The sequence below is a fragment of the Aquarana catesbeiana genome, linkage group LG05 (assembly GCF_042186555.1).
Source record: "Aquarana catesbeiana isolate 2022-GZ linkage group LG05, ASM4218655v1, whole genome shotgun sequence".
Classification (NCBI taxonomy): domain Eukaryota; kingdom Metazoa; phylum Chordata; class Amphibia; order Anura; family Ranidae; genus Aquarana; species Aquarana catesbeiana.
Genome location: NC_133328.1, coordinates 222,697,983 through 222,714,093, shown reverse-complemented (window position 1 = coordinate 222,714,093; position 16,111 = coordinate 222,697,983).

Genomic DNA, 16,111 nt, shown 5'->3' with positions numbered 1-16,111 from the left:
GTCCCGCAGACTCGATGTCCGCTGGGGGCCCGCGATCGTGTCATGGAGCGGCAGAACGGGGAGATGCCTATGTAAACAAGGCATTTCCCTTTTCTGCCTAGCAACATGACAGAGATCTATTGCTCCCTGTCATCAGGAGCAGTGATCTCTGTCATGTTCTAGTGAGACAATCCCCCCCCACAGTTGGAATCACTCCCTAGGATACACTTAACCCTTGATCGCCCCCTAGTGTTTAACCCCTTCCCTGCCAATGTCATTTACACAGTAATCAGTGCATTTTTATAGCACTGATCGCTGTATAAATGACAATGGTCCCAAAATAGTGTCAAAAGTGTCTGATGTGTCCGCCATAATGTCGCAGTCATGATAAAAATCGCAGATCACCACCATTACTAATTAAAAAAATAATAATAAAAATGCCATAAATCTATCCCCTATTTTGTAGACGCTATAACTTTTGCGCAAACCAATCAATATACGCTTATTGTGATTTTTTTTTACCAAAAATATGTAGAAAAATACATATCGCCCTAAACTGAGAAAGAAATTTGTTTTTTTATATATTTTTTGGGGATATTTATTACAGCAAAAAGTAAAAAATATTGCTTTTTTTTCAAAATTGACGTGCTTTTTTTGTTTATTTGAAGAAAGCTCTATTTGTGGGAAAAAAAGAACGTCAATTTTGTTTGGGTGCAATGTCGCATGACCGCGCAATTGTCAGTTAAAGCGATGCAGTGCCGTATAGCAAAAAGTGTGCTGGTCAGGAAAGGGGTAAATCCTTCCGGGGCTGAAGTGGTTAAAATGGTAGCACTACATATTAAGTGGACAGCATATCACCTGTAAGTATTACTGTGTTCCAATATATGCTGACATAATCACAGTTTGCAAATGTCACCTAAAATACTGGACTTTGGTAACAGTAATATTATAGCTCTTGATAATAACTGTATGCTGTAATATTCTGCCTGATTTAAACTCGGGAAGTAGAAGAAAGCTGTGGGGCTCTGCATCTCTTAAAGCAGTAGCTGTTCTCAGTCAGATCTTAAAGTGTTACTAAACCCAGGACCCTGCATTCACTATATCTGGTCTCCAAAAGAACACAGAACAAGGAAATGCAATTATTTTAGTAAATATAAACTGCCTAATACCTTTTCTCATCAGCAGTATATAGTATTCTTGTGACTTCTATCAGTGTCTGGTTTAAAGCTTGTAGGAGGAGTTTTCATTCTGCTCTGACTGTCCTGTGAGGCTGTAGGACCCTTGACCCTCTGTCTGGACAGTGCTGGCCATGTGCTGCACCCTTCCAAGAAAAAAAAAAAAACTCTCTAGCAACACACACCAAACTGAGCATGTGCAGAGTGCCTCCAAGGCTCTGTTCTATCAGGAAATAGCTTGGGGACAGTGGAAGAAGGGGAGGATCAGAGAAGGCAGGATCAAACAACCTTTTTACACAATGCAGAGGATTAACCCATTAGGTTCCACAGTGATATAACAAGCATGCATTACTGCATATACAGACTGATTTTACTGTTCTGGGTTTAGTAATACTTTTAGCATTGTAAAGGTAGTGATTTTCCTTAGACAGCTCTCCCAGGAGTAGTGCCAAGGGTCTTCTCTTTGCCAGGATCCTGAGGGATAATTGGTATTATAGCTCCACCATGCCACTCTGCTGCCTCCTGGGAAAGCTGGGAAAATCGTGGGATTTTGACACCCCCCCAGCAGGAGGCAGCAATTAGCAAAGTGACTTCACCCATACCTCCCAGAAGCATTAGAAGCTAGGGAGAAATTTAAAATAGTATTTGTAGGAAATTTGACTCTAGGGGCTCTCTGTAGTGCGACTCCTACATTTTTATGCTTAATCATTTTCTGGAGTGATCTATCTAATTACCCCTCAGGATCCTTCCAGAGGTATCAGTCCAGTACACACTTTGTTACACAGAACCAAGTCCTGATGAAAGGGAACCCTTTGAACCTTGAAACATGATGAATTTTTTTGGTAAAGATATAGAAATCTCAAAAAAATTAAATCTGTACTTTATACATTCTGCTTTTGGTGATTTTGAACTGAAGACATTTCAGCTGCTGGACTCGTACTTTGCCAGTCAACCTACAGGACCAGGTGTTGTGACTCAGTGGGGGCTATTTACTAAAATTGGAATGTGCAAAATTAGGTATAGCTCTACAAAGAAACCAATTAGCTTCCAGGCTTTAGGCCTGGTTCACACCTATGCATTTTCTAGCGCGTTTTCAGTTTCGCAGAAACACACTACAGTCCATATAACATGGTTTCCTATAGATGTAGTTCACATCTGTGCATTTTATAGAAAGTGCCAGGGACTCTTTTTTCTGGTTTTTGGTTCCATAGACTTCAATGGATGAAAAGCATGCTTTGAAAAATGCAAAATGTACCTGCAATATGCAAACTGCAACCTGTATAAAACCGGGTTCACACTGGTACGACAAACGCTCCCACATTGGGTGCTCATGTCGCATGACGTGTGAAAATCAATGTTTCCCTATGCAGGGCCGGATTAGGAACATCATGGGCCTGGTGCTGAGAATTTTGGTGGGGCTTTTTATAAAATAAATAAATAAAAATGCAAACAATTTTTTTTTCTATAAAAAATTAAATTAAATACAGAGAGGGAGGATGAGAGAGAGAAAGGGGTTGAGAGAGGGGTGAGGGGTAAGGGAGGGAGGATGAGAGAGAGAGGGGGGATGAGAGAGAGAGAGAGAGAGGATACCCATGAGCATGCGTGGGAGTGACAACAATGCAGCCCGGCCAAGGGAAGTGATCAAAGGCACAGAACCTGGAAGGAAGACGGGGTGAAGATGGAAGCACCCGGGACCTGCCGGATTGATCACAGCGCAGCACTGGAGGGCTCAGTCTGACAGGTAAGTGTACCCTAATGTGCTAATATGCTGTGCATACTAGTACATTATGGCACAACCTACCTCAGGGCCTCTAAAAAGTAGTAATCTTAGCAAATTTTACTACCGCTTTAATATTGCAGGATCCCAGGAGCCTCTCATGGGGCCCCCTACTGACCCGGTGGCCCTTGGGAAATGCCCAAGTGCATAGTTGCCAACATTTCAAAAATATTTTCAGGGACACTTTTTTTTACCAGTGGTATATTTAGAGTAGCTGACATCCCCTATGTTCCTCTATACATCACAGTAATAATCACAAAATTAAATGAGTACCAATAATGGGCAGAACAAATATGAGGACTGAGAAGATTTCCTTTAGTTGAATTAACAAAAGTGAGCCCATTCAAGAGCTGGTAACATTGAGAATATTCAATATAATTTTAAAGAACTGTTTTTGTGGGCAAGAGGCATAGGGGAGGACTATGGATGGTATACAAGTGGGAAGTATGTGCAGGTGAGGGAGAGGAATGTGGAGAGTATAACAATGGGCACTCTGTACAGGAGAGGAGTGTGGAGGGTATGGCAGTGGGCACTATGTACAGGAGAGGAGTGTGGAGGGTATGGCAGTGGGCACTATGTACAGGAGAGGAGTGTGGGGGGGGGGGTATGACAGTGGGCAGTATGCACAGCAGAGGAGTGTGGAGGGTATGATGGGGGCAGTATGTACAGGAGAGGAGTGTGGAGGGTATGATAGGGGCAGTATGTACAGGAGAGGAGTGTGGAAGGTATTATGGGGCAGTATGTACAGGAAAGGAATGTGGCGGGTATGACAGTTGGCAGTATGTAAAGGAGAGGAGTGTGGAGGGTATGATGGGGCAGTATGTACAGGAGAGGAGTGTGCATGGTATGATGTGGTCGATTGTTTTTCCACAAGTGGTATAGCAGCTGACAGGCGTTCATGAGCTGCTACTGCCGCCTCCTTGTTTTTTTTTTTCTTTTTACATTGCTGAATGGTAATTTTACATTGTTGGACTATGCTGCTACTGCGAGCGAGTTTGGCTTGCAGTTGCAGAGTGGCCCCATTGAAATCAATAGGCGAGTTTGATAGGCGGTGCTGCCTGTCAAACTCTGTTGACTCGAAGCTGTCCTTTGAGCTCAGTGCCTCTGACAAGAAGTGAGGAGAGGTACTGTGATCTCATCCTCTCAGTCTGCTGCAAACAGTGTGTGCCAGCTTGTATTTAAACTGGCTGCACTGTATGTAGCTTCTGACAGGCTGCACAAGGAGCCCCGTATCTTCGGAACCATAGATGATAGGAGCCCCAAATGTTGACCAGTGGTGGGGTAGGTCTTCAGCCACGACCCTCGAAGTCCATTGTTTTTTTTTGTGATTTTTAATTTTTTTGGGCAAATGGGCCTATCTTACGGTAAGGGGTCTGGAGCTGCAGCTCCAATAGCCCTTATGTTAATCCAGCCCTGTCCCTATGGGAGCTGTCTTAACTGGTCCGACACAAGTTGGTCCGACTTTGAAAATGCTCCCTGCACCACTTTGGTCCGACTTTAATCCTACTTCAGCCCATTGAATATCACTGAAGTCGGATCAAAGTTGGATCATTGTCTTGACTGATCCGACTTTGGCATGCGACTTGTGCTCTGAAGATCTTGAAGAGTAACTCCATGCCAAAAAAAAAACGGCATGGGTTCCCCTAAAATCCATACCAGACCCTTATCCAAGCACGCAGCCTGGCAGGTCAGGAAAGGGGGTGGGGACGAGAGTGCCCCCCTCCTAAACAGTACCAGGTCGCATGCTCTCAACATGGGGGGGATGGGCACTTTGGGGTAGGGGGGCCCTGCGCCCCCCCACCCCAAAGCACCTTGTCCCCATGTTGATGAGGACAAGGGCCTCTTCCCGACAACCCTGGCCGTTGGTTGTCGGGGTCTGCGGGCGGGGGGTTTATCGGAATCTGGGAGCCCCCTTAACAAGGGAGCCCCCAGAACCCGGTCCCCAACCCTATGTGAATGAGTATGGGGTACATTGTGCCGCTACCCTTTCACCTCAAAAAAAGTGTCAAAAATAAAACACGTTAAACAGGTTTTTAAAGTAGTTTATTAAGCAGCTCCGGGGTCACTTCCGACTTCTACCCTCTCTGGCTCTTCTGTCTCCTCCACTAATTTCTTCTGCCTCTGGCTCTTCTCTGATCTCTCTCCGGTTCTTCTCCCTCTGTCCGCTGTCTTCTGCCGGGTCTCCTCCTGCTGTCTTCTCGCTCTTTTGCTCGCTCTTTTGCCCAGTCTTCTCCGCTGTCTTCTCCCTCTGTTCTTCTTCCGATGTTGACTCGACACTCTCTCCCACTCTAATGCCAGGTGCGCGGTGATGATGTCCCACGGTGACCCCGGAGAGGACCAGAAGACATCAGCGGAGAGCGGAGAAGACCCGGAGAAGGGAGAAGAACCGGAGAGGGGAGAAGAACCCGCAGAGGCAGAAGACATCAGCGGAGGAGACAGAAGAGCTGGAGAGGGGAGAAGAAGTCGGAAGAGACCCCAGAGCTGCCTAATAAATTACTTTAAAAACATGTGTTCTGTGTTTAATTTTTGACACTTTTTTTTAGGTGAATGTGTAGGGGTACAATATACCCCATACTCATTTACATAGGGTGGGGGGCTGGGACCTGGGGACCCCCTTGTTAAAGGGGGCTCCCAGATTCTGATAAGCCCCCCCGCCCGCAGACCCCGACAACCAACGGCCAGGGTTGTCGGGAAGAGGTCCTTGTCCTCATCAACATGGGGACAAGGTGCTTAGGGTGGGGGGTGCAGTCCCAAAGCACCCACCCCTCATGTTGAGGGCATGTGGCCTGGTATGGTTCGGGGGGGCGCTCACTCATCCCCACCCCTTTCCTCACCTACCAGGCTATGTACTCAGATAAGGGTCTGGTATGGATTATGGGGGGGCCCCAACACAGTTTTTTCGGCATGGGGGTTCCCCTGAAAATCAATACCAGCCCGAACGGCCTGGTATGCTCTTGGAGGGGAAACCCATGCTGTTTTTTTTTACATTGTACGTGGAGTTCCCCCTAAAGATTCATACCAGACACAGTGCCTGGTATTGCCAGGGATCAAAGTCGGATCCCTGTCCATTGAAGTCAGACAGATGCCGGACTTCAAGTCGCAGGGCAAAGTTGGATCCAAAGTGGTACGACTGTCGTGTCGGACCAGTGCGAACCTGGCCTAAGGCCCCTTTCACACTTGTGCGACTTCAAAGTTTTTGCAGCCGCTATTTTGACAAGACAGTCGTAGGACTTGAAGTCTGACTTCAATGAACAGGGATCCGACTTTGATCCCCAATAATACCAGGCAATGTCTGGTATGAATTTTTAGGGGAAACTCCATGCACAATGTAAAAAAAAAAACAACGGCATGGGTTCCCCTCCAAGAACATACCAGGTCCTTCGGTCTGGCATGGATTTTAAGGGAAACGGCATGGGGTCCCCCCCCCGAAATCCATACCAGACCCTTATCCGAGCACACAGCTTGGCAGGTCAGGAAAGGGGGTGGGGATGAGCAAGCGTCCCCCTCCTGAACCCTACCAGGCCATATGCCCTCAACATGGGGGGTGGGTGCTTTGGGGCGGGAGGGGCTCTGTGCTCTCCACCCCAAAGCACCTTGTCCCCATGTTGATGAGAACAAGGGCCTCTTCTTGACAACCCTGGTCCTTGGTTGTCGGGGGGTGCGGGCGGGGGGCTTATCAGAATCTGGAAGCCCCCTTTAACAAGGGGACCCCCAGATCCCTGCCCCCACCCTATGTGAATGAGTATAAGCAACATTGTACCCCTACCCATTCACCTAAAAAAGTGTCAAAAATAAAACACAGTACATGTTTTCAAAGTAATATATTAGGCAGCTCCGGGGTCTCTTCCAACTTCTTCTCCCCTCTCCGGCTCTTCTGCCTCCTCCGCTGATGTCTTCTAACCCTCTCCTGTTCTTCTCCCCTCTCTTGGTCTTCTCCACTGATGTCTTCTAGCCCTCTCCGGTTCTTCTCCCTCTGTCCGCTGTCTTTTGCCAGGTCTTCTCCGCTATTTGCTCACTCTTTTGCTGGGTCTTCTCTGTTGCCTTCTCCCTCTGTTTTTCTTCTGATGTTGACTCGACGCTATTTCCCGCATTAATGCTGGATGCGCGGTGTTCCACTACTTTTATTGGCATGGGGTAGGATCATGCCAATAAGAGGCCCGCCCCTTATGACGTCACAGCCCAGGGCATGATGGGGCATGATGGGGCATGACGTCACCGTCACTGATGGGCAGTGATGTCATAAGGGGCGGGTTTCCGGTGACCCCACCCCATGCCAATATAAGTAGTGGCACACCGCGCACCCAGCGTTAGAGTGGGAGAGAGTGTCGAGTCAACATTGGAAGAAGAACAGAGGGGGAAGGCAACGGAGAAGACCCAGCAAAAGAGCGAGCAAAAGAGCGATAAGATAGCGGAGAAGACCTGGCAGAAGACAGCGGACAGAGGGAGAAGAACCGGACAGAGCTAGAAGACATCAGTGGAGGAGGCAGAAGAGCCGGAGAGGGTAGAAGAAGTCGGAAGAGACCCCGGAGCTGCCTAATAAATTACTTTAAAAACACCAATGGTCAGGGTTGTCGGGAAGAGGCCCTTGTCCTCATCAACATGGGGACAAGGTGCTTTGGGGGGGCGCAGTCCCCCCCTGCTCCCAAAACACCCACCCCCATCTTGAGGGCATGCAGCCTGGTGCAGTTCAGGAGGGGGGTGTTCGCTCGTCCCCACCCCCTTCCCTAACCTGCCGGGCTGTGTGCTCAGATAAGGGTCAGATTGTGGGTAGAGTTACCCCTAAAGATTCATGCCAGACAGTGCCTGGTATTGTTGGGGATCAAAGTCGGATCCCTGTTCATTAAAGTCGGACTTCAAGTCGTGGGGCAAAGTTGGATCCGCAGTCGTACAACTGTCTTGTCAAAATCGCGGCCGCGAAATCGTGGTGAAGTTGCACAAGTGTGAAAGGGGCCTTAGTCAAAGCTTAATTGAACAAGCTGAATTCAGAAGCTACGATGCACAGCTGCACCAGATTCTGAGTGCTGCAGTTTTAGTAAATCAACCCCAGTCTATCTGATTAGTTGTTCAGGCCGGGTTCGCACTTGTACGACAATTGCTCCAACATTGGGAGCTTATGTCCCATGATGTGTAAAAATCAGTGTTTCCCTACGAGAGCCGTCTTAACTGGTCCGACACAAGTCGGTCTGACTTTGAAAATGCTCCCTGCACTACTTTGGTCCGATTTTGATCCTACTTCAGCCAATTGAATATCACTGAAGTCGGATCAAAGTTGGATCGCGGTCTTGAAGGGGAATGCCACGCCAAAATTAAAAAAGAAAAACGGCATAGGTTCCCCCTCCAAGACCATACCAGGCCCTTCGGTTTGGCATGACTTTTAAGGGGAACCCCCACGCCAAAAAAAACTGCATGGGTCCCCTCCAAAATCCATACCAGACCCTTATTGGATGCAGCCCGGCAGGTCAGAAAGGCGGGGGGAAACGAGCGAGCGCCCCCCCGAACCATACCAGGCCACATGCCCTCAACAAGGGGGGGTGGGTGCTTTGGAGCAGGGGGGCCCTGCACCCCCCACCCCAAAGCACCTTGTCCCCATGTTGATGGGCAGTGACATCATAAGGGGCCAGAGTCTCCGGGTGACATCACCCGGTGATCTCTGCCCCATGTCATTATAGGTAGTGGCACAGCATGTACCTAACATTAGAGCGGGAGAGAATGTTGAGTCAACATTAGAAGAAGAACAGAGGGAGAAGACCCGGCAAAAGAGCGAGAAGACCCGGCAGAGACAGAAGACAGCGGACAGAGAGAGAAGAACTGGAGAGGGCTAGAAGACATAAGCGGAGAGCGGATAAGAACCGGAGAGGGGAGAAGAATCGGCAAAGGCAGAAGACATCAGCGGAGGAGGGAGAAGAGCTGGAGAGGGGAGAAGAATTCAGAATATACGCCAAATTACTCTCAAAAATAAAACGCAGTACACCGGTTTTTAAACTTTTTTTAGTTGAATGGGTAGGGGTACAATGTCCCCCATACTCATAGGGTGGGGGGCTGGGATCTGGGTACCCCCTTGTTAAAGGGGCCTTCCAGATTCCGATAAGCCCCCTGCCCGCAGACCACCAGGGTTGTCGGGAAGAGGCCCTTGCCCTCATCAACATGGGGACAAAGCGCTTTGGGGTGGAGGGCGCAGGGCCCCCCCTGCCCCAAAGCACCCACCCCCCATGTTGAGGGCAAACGGCCTGGCATGGTTCAGGAGGGGGGGCGCTCACTCGTCCCCACCCCCTTTCCTGACCTGCTGGGCTGCATGCTCGGATAAGGATCTGGTATGGATTTTAGGGGGATCATTTGCCGTTGCTGTGAGGAATATGATACTATTGGATAGCCCGCTGTAGGAGAGAGGATCCCTTTACTGGATAAGTTCCTGGAGGTGTATCTCTTGGCTGAGCGATCCCTGTGTGAGCCCTTTTGATCTCTATAATTTGAGATCCAGCATCTCTGGTAAGCGGCGCTGATTGTTTGTTTTTCATGAAAAGAACAACTGAGCGATCCTTGGAGTGTCCTTCCACATATTTGCATTTAATGAAGCACTTTATGGACTTAATCACCATTGTTATTATTTTACCTAATCATATGGTCTATCACTTTGTGTCATAATCCTCCCTTTTGTATTAAGGGAGCTATTTCATTTGGTTGCACACTTTATTCTTTACACATATCTGCTAGCCGAATATTTAGGCTATTTTTAGTTGCAGCACCAGTTTGTCATTATAATCATTTTTGGGTGAGCACAGATATTCTACTATACATTTTGAAACAGTATTACCTGATGGCAGTGACCTCTTTCAGCAGGATAATGCACCCAGCCACACTGCAAAAATGGTTCAAGATCGGTTTGAGGAATACAACAATGAATTTGAGGTGTTGACTTGGCCTCCAAATTCTACAGATCACAAGCCAATCGAGCATCTGTGGGATGTTCTGGAAAAACAAGTCTGATCCATGGGGGCACCTTGCAACCCACAGGACTTCAAGGATCCAGATATCACAGCATATCTTCAGAGGTCATGCCTTGACGGGTCAGGGCTATTTTGGTAGCAAAAGGGAACCTCCCCAATCTTACATGGTAGTCATAAAGGAGGTCATCATCTCCGATGATGGCTTGATGCTGAAACGCGTAAGGTGGGCCTTGGTTTGTGATGCTATCCCACACAGCCTGTCCGTTTGAGGCTCGGTGACACAGCCGGAGCCGAAAGTGCTATAGAGACGTGTTTACCTTAGTGTCGGGCTGACACTCTGATATTGTAAGTGCAATACTTTTTATGTCTTATTAAAGACGGAAACTGTTTTATTCTATAGGTGCCTCTCTTTTCCCCCTCTATGCCTGTGTGAGAGAAAGGGATACTATCAGATGAGGAAGTTTACTCTTAATGTGCTGGAAAGGATTACATGTGCAGGAGAGGACCTTTCATTTGGCAAGACACTTTTCTTGGCATTATGACACCAGTGGATTTGTCTGTTATAAGAACTGCACATGCACTTTATATGATTTTTATAACCCATGGAGTATATGAATTAATTGTGCTATTTTCTAATATTTTTTGATTATTTCTGGATTAATTTATTTCACCAATTGATTTTATATCACTTATGATCATTAGTGAGCACTTATTTTATTATTTATTTATTGGTTGATTGATTGAATGTGTAAACAGTTCCACAGAGCACGATTACAATGTGTACTACATACACTATGGGGGTTATTTACGAAAGGCAAATCCACTTTGCACTACAAGTGCACTTTCAAGTGCACTCGCTGTAGATCTGAGGGGGACATGGAAGAAAAATAAATAACAGCATTTTTGCTTGCACATGATTGGATGAAAAAATCAGCAGAGCTTCCCCTCATTTCAGAGCTTCCCCTCAGAATTACAGCTATCTACAGCGACTGCACTTACAAGCGCACTTTCAAGTGCCCTTGTAGTGCAGAGTGGATTTCCCTTTAGTAAATCAACCCCTTTATTACCAAATATATTGGGACACCTGCCTTTACACGCACATAAACTTTAATGGCATCCCAGTCTTATGCCGCGTACACACGATCGCACATTCCAACAACAAAATCAATGTTTTATTTCCAACGGATGTTGGCTCAAACTTGTCTTGCATACACACGGTCACATAAATGTTGGAAATTCTGAACATCAAGAACACGGTGACGTACAACACGTACGACGGCACTTTAAAAGGGAAGTTCAATACCAAGTGCGCCACCCTTTGGGCTCCTTCTGCTAATCTCGTGTTTATCTCGTGTTAGTAGAAGTTTGGTGAGAGACGATTTGCGCTTTTCAGCCTCATGCTTTTCAGATAGGTACTGCTCTCCAGTTTGTGCTTGTGGGTTCGTATCTGGTTTTCAGTGCGTGTAGTCAGTTCGCATTTGTTTTTCAGTGCGTATTTTATAGTACGTATTTGATTTGTAGTGCGTTCTTGTCCGCTCGTTTCTAATTTTCAGCTCGCTCTTCTCAGGCCTTTCTGTTTTTCAGTGCTTTCTGTTAGTTCGTTCTGACCAGCTGACCGTTTTGAAGCCATGTTGCGGGTACATACTCATCATAGAGTTCGTGCTATGCAGGGGCTTGGTGTTGGGGTTCTTACTTTGACCCAAGCCCAGTCCATGAACAGGGCAAGGAGGAGTTCATGGACAAAGAATTGGTTATTCCAGCGTGACCAATTCTCTCATATGCCTTTGTTGCGGGAAATCAGTGAGAATAATCCTGATGATTTCAGGAATTATCTCCGGATGAGGGACCCCGTTTTTCACTGTCTGTTGGCTTTGCTGTCCCCTTATATTACGAAGCAGGACACCTGCATGCGGCAAGCCATCACTCCTGAACAGAGGCTAGTCGCCACGTTGCAGTACTTGGCAATGGGGAGAAGTCTGCAGGACATCAAGTTCTCAACAGGCATCTCCCTCCAGGCTCTGAGAATCATTATTCCAGAGATCTGTTCTGCCATCATTCAGGTCCTGCAGAAGGACTATATTAAGGTAAGATTTCTCCTTTAACATCACATTATATGTATTTAATGTTTGCTAATGTATTGTATTTATTTCATCATTCCCTAATTACCATGATTGTAATATGCTGTGAATGTCCCCTTTGTTCTCATGCATGCTGGACATACATAAAACATCAATGATGTTTTTGAGTCTTTTTTCAACATCATTGATGTCTTCCTTCATCTTCTGTAAATCCCGATTGCACACCATGATCTCCCCGATGAGGTCCTGTGCACTTGCACTTGTGAAATGAGTTTCTCCTTCCACAGCATCCACATCACCTAAAATTCAAAAACACACCATGTATTAAAAATATGCAGGCATACATCTATTACCTGAAGCTGTGGTCTTAGACACTCACCTGTTGTGGTCACTATTTCGCCCACTTCATAAACCTCTCCTTCCTCAACATCCTCTGATTGTGGTGTTGGTATTTCCCCTTCTTTATGAGGTTGGGGGTCCCTGGTACTCAGGAATCAGAAACATTGCTTGCATTGTATTTTTGGGCAGAGTTCCAAGCTGAAGAAATTTTTTTCCCTTTCTAAAGCTGGAATACTTACCTTTTTTGTACAATTTTCACACATAGAGACACCCTTAGTATCTACTGGAGCACCTGTGTGGGACACCCTAAAAAGGGTGTTCTGGTGTCCCACACTAGTGCTCCTGCGTCCAGATGTGTAAACAGCTGCAGAGTGTCCTCTCCTTACACTGAATCAACTTTACATTTAATTCTAGTTACAAACCCATCTAGACAACAATGTACTAAACTTCTTTTAATACAAATAGGCCTGAACAAATGTAGTTAACCTGGATATTCCAAAAACATCGTATTAGTGGGCAAACGAACAATGTTTACTACAAACGATTTCTGTGCCCACGAACCTGAAAGTTGCCATTTTAAACTGTACAACAGTAAAGAAAAACACATGGAGCAGCATGCAAGTAATAATAATAATAGAAACACGGGATAAATACTTACTTTTTAGAAGCAGTTTCCTGATCTTTCTGTACTGATTCTGCTCCCTCAATTTCAGGTCTTACCAGCGTTTCCTCAATTGATCCTTGGATCGCCGTACCCCAAAATTCCTGTTCAGACTTTTCACAACTTTAGTCATGATCTTGGCCTTTCTCACATTTGGGTTTGGGTGAGGTCCATGCTTCCCATCATAGTCGGCCCTCATATTTCTTGTCATAAAATTAATGATGTTAACTAGATGTTATTATTGATCACTAATTGCTGATTTAATAAAGTGTCTTACATATCAATAGACAGTAGTGGCCAAAAATGTTTGGGACAAGAATGAAAAATGCTGGGCTTAGAATGATAGTCTTTTCTATTTGTTAACATTCAATTTGCAACAGTCATGAGCTGAAAATTGTGTGTGATTGATGAACAAAAAACTAAAACTATGTCCCTTTTTCATACACAGGAAAGCCTCAGCTAAGGGGGGGGGGGTGGAATGTGGCAGCCAGGAGGAGGCTGTGGAATGTGGCAGCCAGGAGTTGGCGAGGGTAAGTGGCAGCCAGGAGGTGGCATGTCCCAGTAGCCGACTTGAATTGCAGGGCCCTCCCCTCCGCCTTCCATCCAAAAGGCCCAGGAAGGGGAGGAATGTGGAGGAGGCAGTGCTTGGGCTGATTTGGGAGGCTAATGCTGCCCTCAGAACCACCCCCACTCTTCAAGAGGCCTTTGCCTCCATGGCTGCATGCAATATGCAGGAAATGGAGGAGGGCCAACGCCTCATCTGTGAGGAAATTATGTATCTGACCCTAAATAAGGGGTTGAGGGGCCAACTTACAACCAAAACCCACCTGTGTGAGTTCGACCATCCTCCTCCTCCTCCACCCCCTGCCACAACTCCAACACCACAGCCACAGTCTGGAAGGAAACGTGGAAGGAAGAAAAGAGTGTGATGGCCTGGGTTCAGTCTGGTCTGACAAAAGATGCAGGCTGTGGTATGACCGCGGCCTGGGGACATATTTATCATCTGCTGCTGTTCCTGATCTCTTGGAGTCCTGGACCGGATTGTGCTCACTATTATGTGGACTCCTCAGGCTACCAATTTTGCCTGTAAAATAGTTGATGTGTGCCCTTGGGTACAAAGGCTTCGCCAATTTCACCAGTTTCTCTAGCGTTGTCTTCCTCTTTATTTTCTTACGACCCATAATAAATGGCTATTTTTGATTCACAAATACTTGCCTTTGTGTTTTACTTCAAAAAGGACAGTTTGTTTGTGAGTAGGCAGGTACATTTCCTAAATACAATGTCAAATTAACAAGGGACACCAACCAACCTCCTTAAGGTTAAAAAATATAAGATAATAATGGTGTTGTGGTAACTTGACACACAAAACGAAAAAAAATATTATGGAGATTACTAGAAAAAAAAAACAGGAGATATTGATAAAAAAAAAACAAAAACAAAAAATAATTCACTATAAAAATAAATGCAAAACATTATTATAGAGATCTGACGAAAAAAAAAAATATTCAGGAGATCACGAGAAATAATAAAGAAAGAAGTTTGTGAGAAGTCTGTGTGAATATGAGCAGCAAAACAAGTTAATTCTTCTAGCATTATAAAGAAGAAGAGAATGGGCTGCATTAAAAGGTTTCAAAATTTGCGTGACGAATGTGCTATCTCCATTACAAACGCAAGCGCTTCCGTTGTCAGAAAATTTGAGATCCAGATCTCAAATTTTGTTTGTCTGAAATTCTGACGGAAAAGGGTTCAATATTGAGTTGGTTCACCCTTTGCAGCTATAACAGCTTCAGCTCTTCTGGGAAGGCTGTCCACAAGGTTTAGGAGTGTGTATATGGGAATGTTTGACCATTCTTCCAGAAGCGCATTTGTGAGGTCAGGCACCGAAACAACCTGGCTCGCAGTCTCTGCTCTAATTCATCCCAAAGGGGTTCTATCAGGTTGAGGTCAGGACTCTGTGCAGGCCAGTCAAATTCCTCCACCCCAAACTTGCTTATCCACACTATATTGCCAAAAGTATTGGGCCACCCCTCCAAATCATTTGGTGGAGGGAGGATTATGGTGTAGGGTTGTTTTACAGGGGTTGGGCTTAGTTCCAATGAAGGGAACTTTTAAGGCATCAGCATACCAAGACATTTTGGTCAATTTCATGCTCCCAACTTTGCGGGAACAGTTTGGGGATGGTCCCTTCCTGTTCCAACATGACTGCGCACCCATGCACAAAGCAAGGTCCATAAAGACATGGATGAGTGAGTTTGGGGTGGAGGAACTTGACTGGCCTGCACAGAGTCCTGACCTCAACCGGATAGAACACCTTTGAGATGAATTAGAGCAGAGACTGCTAGCCAAGCCTTCTCATCCACATCACTGCCTTACCTCACATATGTGCTTCTGGAAAAATGGTCAAACATTCCCATAGACACACTCCTAAACCTTATGGACAGCCTTCCTAGAACAGTTGAAGCTGTTATAGCTGCAAAGGGTGGGCCAACTCAACCCTAAGGATTAAGACTGGGATGCCATTAAAGTTCATGTGCGTGTAAAGGCAGGCGCCCCAATACTTTTGATAATATAGGGATGATTTACTAAAGGCAAATAGACTGTGCACATTTACAAGTGCAGATGCTCCAGAGCAGGGTTGCCGACCGCCAGTAAATTTACTGATAGTTTGAAAAAATCTGTGATTTTTTTACAACTGCCAGTAAATATCAGGGACTGATAATTTCATGCTGTGTTGACTTTTTAAGTGTAAATCAAGCAAATTACTTTGTTATAGGTATTGTCAGTGTTTCCATATCATGTTTATACTGTTCAAATATTCACCGGGGGTTATTTACTAAAGGAAATTCCACTTTGCACTGAAAGTGAACTTGGAAGTAAAGTCACTGTAGATCTGAGGGGAACATGCAAGGAAAATAAAAAAACAGCATTTTAGCTTGCACATGATTGGATGATAAAATCAGCAGAGCTTCCCCTCATTTCAGATCTACCCCTTAGATTTACAGTGACTGCACTTTCAAGTGCAAAGTGGATTTACTTTTCTAAATAACCCCCCACTGTGTTAGTTTTCAATAGAAGTTCTGGAATTTCCCAGGTTGCCAGTAAAAAATGTGCTCTGCCAGTAGATTTTCCATGTTTTGTCAGTAAAAAATGCTGCAGGA